We start from the raw sequence: 14,323 nt of genomic DNA on the forward strand, positions 1-14,323 counted from the left end.
AGGCCAGCTCGAAGGCAGTGCTCCTGCAGAGCCACTGTCCCCACTGTCACGTGCCACGGTGCTGCTAATCCCATTTGGAAAGCCCCAAGCTGTGCCCGCTAATCCCCCTCGGTGCCACGGCCTGTGGGGCTGCCTTGGCAAACCCCAGGGTGTCCCTGCTCCTCTCCACAGGCACACCTGGACATCCTCTGCACTCCTGAGGATGCTCGGGTCCTGTGCAGGAGGGTCCTGAGTCCTGGACACCCCCAAAGACACGCTGGATAGAGGCTGGGCTGTACCTCCAGCTACATCCCGAGGGTGTGTGGAGGCGCCGCCCTGCCCGGGAGGATTCACCTGCTTGCCCCACCCGGCTTCAGCACAGCCCTGGTCACCCGAGGAGGCAGGTGAGCAGCTCAAAGTGCCCGCGGCAGAGTCAGGGCTCGGCTCAGCCGTGCCAGGCTCCCCCCAGGAGCAGCAGCCTCCCTGGCAGTGCCGGGGGCTCTGCCCTGCAGCTCCTGCTGGGATGGCACAGGCTGCACTGAGGAATAAATAATATTGCTGCTCCCTTCCGATGGCAGCAGCTTCCTTGTGGGAGAGGGGAAAAAGCACAAACCGAACCGGGGAGAAAATAAGAGGGGAATGTTTGCCGACTGTCTGCTGTGTGTTGTTGCTGTTTGTTGTGTTTCTGTGGTTGCTTTGGCAACCCTGGGAAGACGTGCCAGGCTGTAGCATGGCGGGTACCAGCACGGCGTGGTGAGGAGCCAGGGGGACGGACTGCTGGCCCAGGGGCAGCCCCCGGCGGCGGTGGGAGGCTCCAGGCAGGGCATCGGTGGTGCCCTCCCGGGTGAGCCGGGGGTGGGCATTGCTTGCCATCCCTCCGTGGCCCTCCGTGGCTTGGAGGCGAGCGCAGGGAGGGTGGAGGGTCCACGGGGGGCAGCAGCCAGCCCTGCCGCTCCCCAGGAGCTGGGAGCACCTGGGCTCATCCTCTCTCCTCTTGCCTAGAGGAGCGAGAGTGAAACTGTGGTGTGGTGCAGGGGCAGCTGCTGCCATGCAGCGCTCAGCAGAGGGGCTGTGGGAGTGTCGGGGGGGGGCTGTGGGGGCAGCTGCATCTGCCCAGGACAGGAGCCGTTCCTCTGGGGCTGGTTTAACGTGGGGAGGGTCACAGCACTGCCTGCTGTAGAAGGGGCTGCTCCCCGTGTGGAACGGAGCCGGGGTCCCAAGGGGCAGCGTGGACCCTGGGGCAGAGGAGGGGACAGGGCCAGGGGCAGCTCGGGGAGGAGGGTGATGCCCCCAGAGCCCCTCTCTCACCCTGCAGCCCCGGAGCTGTGCGAGCTGTCAGAGCAGAGCGGGAGCCTGCGTGCCCCGCGGCATCCCCAGGGCACAGCAGTCAGGGGGTGGGTGAAGGCTGTGCCCCTGGGAGCCAGGAACGTTCTGTGCAGCTCCAGAGATGTGTGTTAACTCTTTGGGGGCTGCAGGGAGGACGGAGCTCCTCAGGGCTCTGGGCACCGCCATCCGCCCAGAGCCTGCAGATCCCGGGGTTTTGGGAGAGATTCCAATGGTCTGGGGGCTCTGCTGCTTGCCCTGGCACAAAAAGTGCCAGTGTGGAAAGGTTTCAGCCTGTCACTGGTCAGGAGTGCCACTTTAATTTAATTGTTTAATTGCTGCATCTCCAAATGGCGATTTTTTTAACTGATAGGCCGGATGAGGAATCCTGCCCTGAACTGGAAGCTGACTCATTCTCCTCCAAGTCCTGGGGTCATTGTTGTATTGCAAATAAACACACCAAATTCCCACTGCTGGGTTCTGGGAACGTGCTCCTGGCCCTGCATGGAGGCCAGGGACCCAGGAAGGGGCTGGGTGTCTGCCTGCCTCCCACTGCATCCTCCCACCCTTGGAGCAGGGGGGGCTTTTGGTGGCACCTGGAGCTGTCTGGGGTGGGGGGGAAACGCAACCTTAACACTGATGGGGGTCTGGAAAATCCCAAAGTGCAGAGATTTGCTGCCCTGTTCCCTCTTTGAAAAGGAAAGAGCAAGAACCAGGCCCCAGCTCTCTCATCCCTGCTGTAGCTATCAGGCAATCCCCATTTCTTTGCTTTCAGCACCGCTTGCAGCATCTCTGGGTGCAGCTTCAGCCCCGGTCTTGGGAGCAAAGGAAAACTAGCGAAATAAGAGGTCGGAGCTGGGACTTGAATCCACATCCCAGGATGGGGGGGGTGAGGGGAGGGCGGCGCTTTCCACCCCAAAAACCTCTCCACACGGGGCTGAGCAGAAGCTGGAGCCAGCGTGAGTCACCCTGAGCAGCTGCTGCCAAGGCAGGAGCGACCTTGTGCTGCTGAGCCAGCGTGGGCTGAGCCACGGGAAAGGGAAGCTTTTGCTCAGGCCGGATGCTCCAGAGGAAAGAATGAGCTCTGGGGCTGAAACCTCTGGCCAAAGAGGGCCAGAGCAATGGTCAGGGAGGGTCTGGGGTCTGCCCCTTCTCTGCAGGGAGAGCATCAGGGCCTGCTGGAGCAGCGAGAGGGTTTTGGGCACTCCCAAAATTCCGGGGCTTGGTGAGCGGCATCTGCGAGCCACCCGGGGATGGGACTCACTTTCCATGAAACTTCAGGGGAAACCAGATAAATCTCCCCTCTGCTCCTGCCACCCTGTCCTCAGCCTTGGGATCCTTCCAGGCTGCCGCTGGTGAATGTTTTCCCCTGTCAACTTCTTTCGCTTGAATCAGCAGACGTGACTCACCGGGGAGGAAAGAGAGGGCTCGGGAGAGCAGCTCTGTCCCTGCAGGAGCACGGGCTGGTGCTGCTGGACACCAGGGCAGCAGCATCCCGACCCCCCTCACTGCCAGGAGCCAGACCCAGGGCTGACATTCCCCTTGTCCCGTGCTGTCCCTCCCCTGTGCCCAGCCCAGTGGGTGCAGCAGAGGGGGAACTGGTTGAGCCGGTGCACCCCGTCCCGGCAGAGAGGGGAGATTCCTCTGGCAGGGGGTGGGGGGGGGGTGGTGACCCTTGGGGGCCTTTGTCACCAGGGTGGCCACCACGCCCTGAGTGCTGGGGACACGCATCTCCCTCCCCAAGCGAGCCTTGGAGCAGGCAAGGAAGCCCCTCCATGGAGGCTTTGTGGGGTGGGTGGAAGAGGGGGGAAAAGGGCTGGGGGGGGGGGGGGGGGTCACTCCCGGCGGCACTGGGTCAGGGGAGCAGGCAGCCAGCGTGCCCAATCTTGGCCGGATTAGTTAAAGAGATCAAGCAGCTGGGGGATTAGGGAGTCAAGAGAGCCGGGCCACCTGCGGGGGAGGGAAAAACCTACGGAGGAGAAGGATGGGAGAGGTGTGCAAGGCCTGGGCTTTGGAGCAATTAGATAAGTGAATCAGGGCCTCGGAGCGATTAGAGAAAGAAATCAGGTTTTACACCAATTAGGTGAAGTCCCCAGGCGATTAGACACCGAGGTGGCTGCAAGAGGAGGTCTCCCAGCAGTCCCTGGAACTGATAGGGCCGGGCATTGATTAAAGGAGCATCAGAGGCTGAGAGCAATTTGATAAGAAAACAAAACAGTGGATCAATTAGCCTGGGAAAAAGGAGGCGGCTGGGTTGATAATGGGAATAGGGAAGTGGGGCCAGTCCAAACAACCCCAAGAGCTTTGAGTGTGGTGCTGGTGGAGCTGCAGGGAAGGGGTGGAAAGAGGGAAAATGGTCCCAGCTGGAGCCTCCAAGGGCCACGGGAACCCGGGGCACTGGGATGAGATTGCTGGGCTGCTTCAGTTTGGCCTTGGCACGAGTGAATTCACACTGGCCTAAAGATGAGTTTGCTCTCGGCTGTGGCTGGCGTGAGCCTCACACAGCTCCTTGTGGGCTGCAGTGGAGCATCACCAGGCAGCTGCTCCTCCCACCAAGAGAAGCAGAAAGTTCTGCATTTCACAGAATCTCAGAATCATGGAGTGCTTTGGCTTGGAAGGGACCTTAGAGTTCATCTGCCTCCAATCCCTGCCAGGGACAGGGACACCTTCCACTATCCCAGGCTGCTCCAAGGCCCAACCAACCTGGCCTTGATCCAGGGATGGGGCAGCCCCAGCTCCTCTGGGCAACCTGAGCAAGTGAATTTCAAAAGGAAAAAAAAAAATTTTTTTTTTTTTTTTGAGCAGCTTTTGCTCTGGGCTCACACTGGCACACACCTGGAGCAATTTTATCCACTGGGAAAGCAGTGATACAAGGATAACTCAGCCCTGCACCCTGTCTCAGATGCTCTGGGAGTTTCCAGATACGGGTGCCAGACGAATAAGCAATTAAGTAACTCAACGGAGCCTAGAAATAATTAGACCAAGGAATGCAGCTCCAGCAGATGAGTTTAGTGAAGAAATGGGAGTATTGGAGAGATGGAGATGAGAAGGGTGATCAGGTCTCAGCACAATTATCTAGAGAAAGTCTGCTCCAGACTGATTAGAGGAAGGGAAAAGAGCTTTCTGGGCAATTAGGTGAGGGAAATCAACTCTGGGCAGGAAGAAAATAGACTGTGGAAGAGATTGGGGTGGGAGATGGTGAGTTTTCTCTGCCCCTGCCTTAGATAAGGGAGCTCGATAAGGGCTTTCTGAGGCAGAGGCAGAAATGAGGATGAGGAGGATTAAGGAGCAGAGGTGGGTGTGCAGCAGATGCCTGGTGCTGGGGAAGAGCGAGTGAGGTGGCAAGGAGAAACTGAGCCCTGCCCCTGAGGAACAGGAGGACCAAAATCTGGGGATCAGAGCTAACAAACAGAGTAAAACAGGGGTGCTGGCAGCTGGAATGGCCCTGGTTGGAGCAGGGAAGGGAGCTGGGCACTGTTTCCAGCCCAGCACGTGGCAGGATCCTTCCTTAAGCTGTAAAACGGGATTAGTCCCTCGTGCCCAGCAAAGTTGAGAGCCAGCAGAGCCTTTCTGCACGAGTGACTTTGACTTCAGGACAGAGGAGGGAGCAGGGTGGGAGCGTGGTCGGGGACGAGCATGGGCAGGCAGCCCCTGGCATGTGCCCTGTGGCAACCAGCAGTCCCTGACTGAGCCGGGGGCAGGGGGGCAGGCAGGGCAGCCTGGGGTGACCACAGCAGGGAGCTTTACCCCAGGTTTTGGGGTGCTGAGCTACCGTGAGAGAGGTGACAACAGTCAGCTGCAGCCCAAGGTTGCGCCACAGGTCAGCAGCAGCTGGAGAGTGCTGGATCCTTTGGGAATGGCTGCATTTGCTCTTTAATTAGCCTTGACGGCTGCTGGAGCAGCTTTTGCTGGTCCTTTCCTCTCTGGGGCTGGCCCTGGCTTGAAGTCGCAGGGTTCAGTGAGGTCAGGCTCCTTTTTCCTTCTTTGCAGTTTTCCTTTCTTCCATCCCTGCGCACAGAAAAGGCAGCGGAGGGAGGGAGCAGCATCACTGAGGCACATGATGCTGACTCCGCTCCTGTGGGAAGGGGAAGCTGTGGTTTGGCTGCCAGGTCGTAGTTTGGCCTCTGGAAATGACCCTCTTGGAAAGGGAAGCAGTGTCTTGCCAAGCTGGGGCAGGGGCTCAGCAGCCCCCCGGGAAATGTGGCAGCATTGGTGGGGGGTGGCTGGAGAAGGGAGTGAGGGACCTCAGCAGCAGCAACCTGAGCTGAGGGCAATGCTCAGCTCCTGGGGAGCAAACCCCAGGTTAAACCAAGCCACCTGTGGAGGTCATGGAGGGTTTTCACGTTTTATTTTTTAAAAAAATTATTTATTTTCCTTTTTAGTTTAGTGCTTTTCGCCACAGCTGCTGGTGAGTGACAGAGAACAGCGCCGGGGCCATCCAGGGAAGGTCTCATGGACACTCGTCCCTCCTGGGCATCACAGCCCTGCTTTTCCCAGCAGGAGGGTGGCTCTGACATATCTCCTTCACCCCTTGGCCTCTGCTGAGCTCGCTGGGACGAGCCTGGTTTCTGTGGCTTGACAGCGTTATCTGGGACACAAGCAGAGCCAGGCTCCACTTTGGTCCCCGTTCCTCAGCTGGTGTGGATATCCTCAGGAGATAGCACAGCCAGTCATCCCCCTGGGGCTCCATGTGCCTCACCTCCCATCACAGGATGGGAACGGGGATTTACAGAACTCTAGAGCCCAGCAAAGCCCCAGAGGCACGGGGATCCATCCCTGGGGCCCATGGGTGTGTCCTCCTCCCAAGGCTCAGACGCTGCTTTTGTTCAAGCCCTATTGTGGATTTCAGTGTTTTCATGGCTTTTAATTTTTTTTTTTTTCCCCTTTCCAATTCTGATGAAAAAATGTATTTGGGGAAAATAGAAATATTTAGACATTTCCCTGACAGGCAGCCGAGCTGGAAGAGCTGTGGCACAGCACCGTTCACGTGTGCTGATGAAAGCTCAGCACAAAAAAATCAGGCTGGGGAACGCAGCATCCTCGAGACCCACAGGGTGAAGTGTCAGTGCTCACCCTATAGGTCACTCCTCTTGCCAGCAGCCCAGCACCAAGCTGCCTTCAAAATCTGGATAAGAAGATGGGTTTGAGCTGGTTTTGGGGAGGTTTTTGATGTGTGTGTGTAAAAAAAAGATATATATATATACCTACATATACATATAAATCTTGTGTACACAAAAATATATGTAGTACATTAAAATATACTATATAGCATATTAAACCTCACTGTGGTAGGAGTTTTGTAGCAGTAACTGTATTACAAATCTGTATTTTGTGTTCTGTAGTGACTCTGTCAGAGCTGGAAAGGGGGCTGGTGTTTGTGGTCCACACCAGCCCCCCACTTTCCCATCAGAAGGTGTCTGGGCCAGATGAACCTTGCAAGAGCCACTGAAAAGCCCCTCTGGAGCTGCAGGATGCTGTGGGGACCTTGGGCATGTCAGTGAGGAACAGAGCTGCTCTCCTCTGTGCAGATGGGATGAGCCCAGACCTCCCTTTCCAGGAGGCAGAGAAATCCCCAGCCCCGAAATCTGCCTTCCCCACCCCATTTTTCCCCTGCTCACACCCTCGGGTGTTGATGTCAGCTGCGTGGTCCTGAGCAGAGGGAGGGCACCACACCTGTGCTGGGGAGGTGACAGTCCCCGTCCTGCACCCCACTCCCTTTGTCCCAGCCCTTCAGGCTTCACCCCACTGCTCTGCCTCATTCCAGGGGGGTACAGAGCCTCCTCCCACACCCAGTGGGGCTGTGCCTTCCCAGGCTGGCCCCTGACCCACCGCCCTCCCTGCTGGGTCCCCACTCCAGGAGCTCCCTGGATGTGTGTCGTAGCTGGGACAGAGACAATACAAAGCAGCACTCTCCATTTCCAGAAGGCTTCAAACTGGTTTATTCTGGTTTATTTTATTCTATGCATGCTTTTTACACATTCTTGCAAAACTCAGAAGTTTGCACTTATTGGTCAGGAAAGACAACCAAAGTGCTCATTGCAGGTTTCTCTTATTTATCCTTCTTTCTTTCTTGGTTTCTATGTCAACAACCTTGGTAGAAAATTCTTTCAGGGGTAAACACGGATCCTCTCGTCAAACTTCTCTGTGGCTCACAGAAGTTGCTGTAAAACCTCTCCCACAGACGTGGATGCCCCATGCACAGGGCAGCTCTGCAGAGCTGGGTGCATGGGGCTACTGAGCGTTCCTGGGGGAGTGAGAGGGACTGGAGGCCATAAACTCATGGAATCATGGAACAGTTTGGCGTGGAAGGCCCTTAAAGCTCATCTCATTCCACCATCCCAGGCTGCTCCGAGCCCCGTCCAACCTGGCCTTGGACACTTCCAGGGCAGCTGCAGCTGCTCTGGCAACCTCTGCCAGGGCTTCACCACGCTCATGTCAAACATTTCTTCCTTATATCAAACCTAAATCAACCTATTTTAGTTTAAAAAATGCTCCCTCTTGTCCTATCCATTCTTCTTCTTGGACTTAGGAAGAGGAGCTCAAGTCCCCTGTGCCCAGAGATCTTGCAAAGTCATTTTCGTGAATTTTGGGGAGTTTCCCTGCAAATCTGTTTGTTGCCCGCTCCCTTCCCTCCCTTTTCTAACTTGTTGCTGGTGTGGGGGGGAAATAAATGCTCTTAAAGAGTTTTGTGGCTGCAAAACCTCTGGATTACACACAGCCCAGGAACTGCCAGGGTGGAGACATGCTGGGGTAGGGCTGCAGCAGTGGCATGAGCTGCCTCCATCCCTGGCCCTGCCTGGTGGAAAGAACAAGGCAGTTGATTTCAAACCACCTGAAAACCACCTTGGTGTCCTCATGTCCCTTTGGGGGAGGTGGTGCAGGAGGTGCAGTTTTTGCCCCACAGTTTTTGTCTGTTCTGCCTGAGCCACCCTTGGTTTGGGTGGACGCTGTGGTAGGATGAGGGACCAGAGACCCAAGGAGAGCCAGAGGGGATGGGAAAGCTGGAGAGGGGAGGTGATGAACTCGTGGCATGGGTTCTGTGAGCTGTCCCATGAGTGAGCCAGGCTTGCACAGAGCACAGCCCGTCCTCGGGCCGTGCACACACCCAGGGGTGGAGGCAGTGCTGCTCCCTGTGCCAGGGAAGCAGTGGTGGTTTTCCCACCCGCCGGGGCTGCTTTGGGGGCTGGGGAGCAGCGTGGGGCCATGGGCTGGTGGGAGCTGGGGCTGGCTGCCTCTTCCCACAGCCCCCACACATCCTGGCTCCATCGTCAGCCTGACCCCTGATTACACTCCACAGGCTCTGCATCGCTGCCGTTGCCCCAGCAACGTGTCGTCGCCACAGCAACCGTGACAACCTTATGCTCATTAATTTAAAAAGGTTCGCAGTGTAACAAATGAAATAGTTATAAGCTTGTCAGGGTGTTAAGGAGCAGGGGCTGACAACTTGCCCCCCTTGCCTGTGCTGCCAGAGCAGCCTGGCTCTGCCAGGAGGTCCCCACCCCAGACCCGCCTTCATCCCACCGTCTTTGAGGGCAGAAATTCCTTCAGGGCAGTCCTTGGAACATCCTGGCAGTGTGGCATCACTTGGTGACCACTCCAGGGGACAGATACAGGTGGGGGCTGTGGCAGAGGTGGCTTTGGGGGGTTTGAACCAGTGATGCTTCTGTTGGGCCATTCCTGCTGTGGTGGGGCTGATGTCTGGGATGGAGTCGGAGTTATGCCGTTGTCCTTCCCCAGGGTCAGCACAGGGTCTGTCCTGCAGGATAATTATTCTCGTGCAACATGTAGCACCTCTGTATGTGCACTATGAAAATGAATCTCCTTACCTTTGTACCTAACAGGATTGAGAGGGGGAGGATGAACAGATCAAATACATGACTATACACACGTATATTCCTTAGGAAACCTGGACAGATCACAGATACCCTGGATATCCTCAGCTGGGGGAAGTTAATCCCAGCTGGCTAAGCCTGGCAGCTGAGGTAAATCAATGTTTCCCTTGAAGTCCTGGGCCAGGTTGCTGACAGGTACAAAGAGGTATTGGAAAGCTGAAGCTGCTGAAGCCAGGGCAAAGGACACCAGTTGAGGATTTGGCTCTTGCTTCATTATATACCATTTTGCTGAAATCTCAGCGGATTTCAAGTTGACCAAACCCCTTTAATCTCAAATAAAGGCCATTCTCTGGCTTTTTGTAAGTGGAAACACGAAAGGAACTGGTTTTTAAAAAAATCCTGCCATTGCAATTCTGCTTGGCAAGCTGAGAATAAGGTCATTTTTCAGCAAGAGAAGTGTCCGTTCAGTTAAAAATAAAAATGGTGAATTCTGGGCCACATTCGTTCCTAATGGAAGCCGGTGCTGGGATTGCAGAGGTTTCTGTTAGCTGGGCCCCAGCATTTCCCAGCTCTGACACAGCCCCTTGTGCCACACAAGTGTTGGTTTGGGAACGGGGTTTGTCCCTCGTTTCAGCTCCGGAGCCACTCTCCTCACGATCATCCAGTGGTTCCAAAGCCCAGACCTGCTGCCTCCAGCCCTGCCTCCATCCCTGCATCCATCCTGCATCCATCCATGCCTCCATCCCTGCATCCATCCCTGCCTCCATCCCTGCCTCCATCCCTGCATCCAACCCTGCATCCATCCCTGCATCCATCCCTGCATCCATCCTGCATCCATCCCTGCATCCATCCTGCATCCATCCCTGCATCCATCCTGCATCCATCCCTGCATCCATCCTGCATCCATCCCTGCATCCATCCTGCATCCATCCCTGCATCCATCCTGCATCCATCCCTGCCTCCATCCCTGCATCCATCCTGCATCCATCCTGCATCCATCCCTGCATCCATCCCTGCATCCATCCTGCATCCAACCCTGCATCCATCCCTGCTGTGGTGGCCCTGCTCTCTGCCCCGTGCTTCAGGAAGGGAAATCCAGGGAGCGCTCCGGGGGCTTGTTTCCTTGCCTTCAAGAGATCCTTCAAAACCTTTCTCAATAATTAAACAATCAAGGCCTAAAAATAGCACCAATATCTATTATATGTGGCAGAATAATTGAATGGGGAGAGCAGGGAAGAGAGTGTCCTCAGTGTCCCAAACTTCCCCCCCCCACCCCAACCTCAGTGGGCTCCTGACGAGTGCAGGGAGGCTGCTGGATGTCAGGAGCCCTGGCTGGGATGGTGGCTGGGATGTCTTCTCCCAAAGCAGCCAGGTTTGGGGGTGTTTCATTCCCTAGAAGAGGCTCTTTGGCAGCTTTTTATGCCATGGTGGGTTTTGGAAGGGCACAGCAGCCTCAGCTGCAGCGAGGAAGGCCTGGGACATACACCCATGGCTGGAAGCATCTTGCCCACCCTGGGCCCTGGCAACGGGCACCCTTGGTCTACCCCAAAATAAGCTGGTGGCACAGCTGGCCACCCAGCACATGGTGCAAACGCTACTGTGAGTGGCAGCCCAGGAACAGCATCCCTGGAAGTGGCAGCTGGAGCCTTAAATCTGCACTCTCCCGAGCTCTTGCTTATCTCCAAAGCTCCCAGCACTGAAGTGGGGCTGTGGTGGAGCAGATAAACCCACGGCTTGGAAGGGGCTGCTGGAGCCTTGGCTCGAGGCAAAGGCAGTGAGGGGAGGCCCTGGACTGGGGGAACTTGGCCCTGGGGGGGCTGGAATTTGGGGCTGTGCCTCGTGGGGCTTGGAGGGGGCTGGCAGCACTCTGAGTCACGAGGAGAATCAAAATGAGACTCAGAGCCAGCAGTACCATGGCACCACGGTGAGAAATGGCACTGCCACACTGAGGGTGGGTGAAATGGCACTGCCACAACTGAGGGTGGGTGAAATGGCACTGCCACACTGTGAAATGGCACTGCCACACTGTGAAATGGCACTGCCACAACTGAGGGTGGGTGAGATGGGACTGCCACACTGAGGGTGGGTGATGATCTCAGCTGGGAGCTGGCAGGGGGAACTGGGATGGCAGGCTTAGCCAGGATGGTGTGCCAGGGATAGCCAGGATGCCATGGCAAGGTTAGTTAGGATGCTGCTGCAGGGTTGGCTGGGGTGCTGTGGCAGGATTCACTGGGATTTGGTGGCAGGATTCACTGGGATTTGGTGGCAGGGTTCACTGGGATTTGGTGGCAGGATTCACTGGGGTGCTGTGGCAGGATTCACTGGGATTTGGTGGCAGGATTCACTGGGATTTGGTGGCAGGATTCACTGGGATTTGGTGGCAGGGTTCACTGGGGTGCTGTGGCAGGATTCACTGGGATTTGGTGGCAGGATTCACTGGGGTGCTGTGGCAGGATTCACTGGGATTTGGTGGCAGGGTTCACTGGGATTTGGTGGCAGGGTTCACTGGGATTTGGTGGCAGGATTCACTGGGGTGCTGTGGCAGGATTCACTGGGATGCTGCGCTGGGCACACTGTGAGCTTGAAGAAAAATCTTCTTGCAGCATGGAGAGGCCATGTAGAAAGGGAGCAGGGCTGAACCCTGGGGGATACCTGGGAAGAGGAGAAGGGGAATGCATTAGGAACGGACAACAGCCCCTGGGGCAGAGAGATGGGGGTGGAACCAGCGTGCAGCTTCTCGATCCCCATTTGGGGCATCCCAGGACGTGCCCATTGCCCGGACAGGGTAGCCAGCCCAGCCTCCCAAAACTCCTCACGGAGAAAGGCAAACGGCTCAGCCGAGCGTTGCATAACCAGGAAAAAAGGCGTCCTCGTCCTCGGAGCCGAGTGGCTGCCGGCCAACTTTGGCATTAAAGTGGAGCAGAGGATACCGGGAGGGGAGCGCGGATTAGGCGGGGAGGAGACGGGATCAAGTGAGCAGCAGCGAGGGCAGGCTGGCCGCAGCCTTAGGGAGGGTCACGCTCCCCAGGGCCAGCCTCCCTTCCCGGCGCAGAGCCCCGGGCACCTCCCTTCCGTGCCAAGGATGGGTCGGAGCCGCGGCGGTGAGGCTGCCTTGACTCACGGGCGATAAGGAACTCACCCAGGAGAGGCTTTTTGTGTGCGATGGGCTCAGTTTGTGCAGGTTTAACTGGCTGGGCGATGGGGAGGCGCCGGGCCCTTTCATTAGGGCCAGGCGTGTGTGCAGGCATCACAGAGAGCATCTCGAGGAGGAGGGGACGGAGATACTCGTGCTCAGCACTGAGGTTGTGGCTGCAGAGACCTGGAGCTTTGCTTTCCCTGAGCTGCTGAGCGTGGAGATGCTCTGGATCTCGCACTGATTCAGCAAGACGTGAAGGCTTGTAACTTTGGGGAGTTCTTGGAAATTGGGCTGCTCCCAGTCAGCAGCTACTCCTACACACGGAGGAGATACACTTGCTTGGGGAGCTTCTGGAGCTCTACCCGCTGGCTGCTGCCACCACTGCCTGCACCAGAACGGGGCTGCAGTTTTATGCTGGGAAGAAAAAAGGAGAGATCAAGTGAATTTAAAATTGCAAGGTGCTCCAAAGCGTGCCCAGTCTCCATTAGCTGATAAGCACAGTGCTGGGCTTAAGCCTCCGGGGTGCTAAAACGTGCTGAAAGACGCTTACCTAGCTGATAAACCCCCAGCAGCAGAGATGGGGGGTTCTGCTGTGCCTCTTCTGCCCCAGGAACTGCTGCTGCCCCAGCTGGAAAGCTCCAACACAGACCAGCAAAGCTGCCGCCAGCTCGGGCCGAGCTAAACCCCAGCTGGGTTTGCTGCCTGCAGAACCACAGAATTACAGGCTTGTTTGGGTTGGAAGGGACTTTAAAGCTCATCTCGTTCCACCCCCCTGCCACGGGCAGGGACACCTCCCACTATCCCAGGTTGCTCCAAGCCCTGTCCATGCTGACCTTGAACACTTCCAGGGATGGGGCAGCCACAGCTTCTTTGGGTAGCCAGTGCCAGGGCCTCATCAACCTCCACAGAGAAGAATTTCCTTCTAATATCTCATCCTCTGGATTCGCTCCAGCAGCTCCATGTCCTTCCTGTGCTGGAGGCCCCAGAGCTGAAGGCAGCACTGCAAGTGGGGTCTCACCAGAGCCCAGCAGAGGAGCAGAATCCTCCCCTTTAGGTGCTGCCCATGCTGTGGGATGAGCCCCACGAAGGTGGGACAGCATTGCTTGTATTGGCTGCCAGTTTGTATTGCCAGGTCACACTGAGCTTCTTATTCGCCAACAGCCCCAAGTCCTTCTCCTTTGGACATTTGCCACCAGGATTTGGCCCTGGTGGTTACCCCACAGTGTCAGCCCTGGTGAGCAGATCCCACACCCTGCAGCAGGGTGAAGGCAGCAGCGTTCTGGGCTTGTTGGCAAACAGCCCTGACCAGTGGCAGGCCAAGGCAACACCGATGCTTTGCAACAGCAGTGGGGTCCTCCCCCACCCCCTTGGATTTATCAGGTGTTCCCCAAACCTAGCAGCCATGGTAGCCCAGCTCAGGACTGATAACTGTCCCCTTGGCTTGGTGCCCTGAGTGGTGTGTCAGGGAGGATGAGGATGGTCTGTCCCCACTGAGTGTGCTGCTCTGCCTGCTGCCTGCAAGGGGCGACCCCCACTTAGGGCGGCTGCTTTCTGCAACACGAGTTATTTTAATTTCCTCCCCCCCCCCTTCTCTCTCGCGGTGGCTCCTGTCGGAGGGCTCACCACGATGGTTCCCACTCACCCATCTGTCTGAGCTGAGCATTCCACAGCCCGGGTGCGAGCGGGGCAGCGCCGGCGCTGCTGGAGGCACCGGGCGGGGGCTGGGGATGCTCCAGGGAAGGAGATGCAGGGCTGCTCCATGGGGAGCTGAAGGGCAGTGTGTTTGCTCTCAGCTTTGCATCAAAACCAGGGTCAGAGCCAGGAATCTCTGTCCCCCGGGAGCCTTGCAGTGGCAGTGCCCATGGCACGCTGCCCAGGCTTCCCGGCCTTGGGTCCAGGATCAGGGCGAATCCCGTTTTAAGGCAAAAGGTTATGGGCGGGAAGGAAGCGATCACAAAGCAAACGCCACAGCCTTCTCCAACCGCACACGGCTCTGGCACAATGAATAGAGGGAAAGGGACAAAAATAGCCCCCCGCGCTGCAGCGTGGACAC

Source organism: Vidua chalybeata, chromosome 29 (assembly GCF_026979565.1).
Source record: "Vidua chalybeata isolate OUT-0048 chromosome 29, bVidCha1 merged haplotype, whole genome shotgun sequence".
NCBI lineage: Eukaryota > Metazoa > Chordata > Aves > Passeriformes > Viduidae > Vidua > Vidua chalybeata.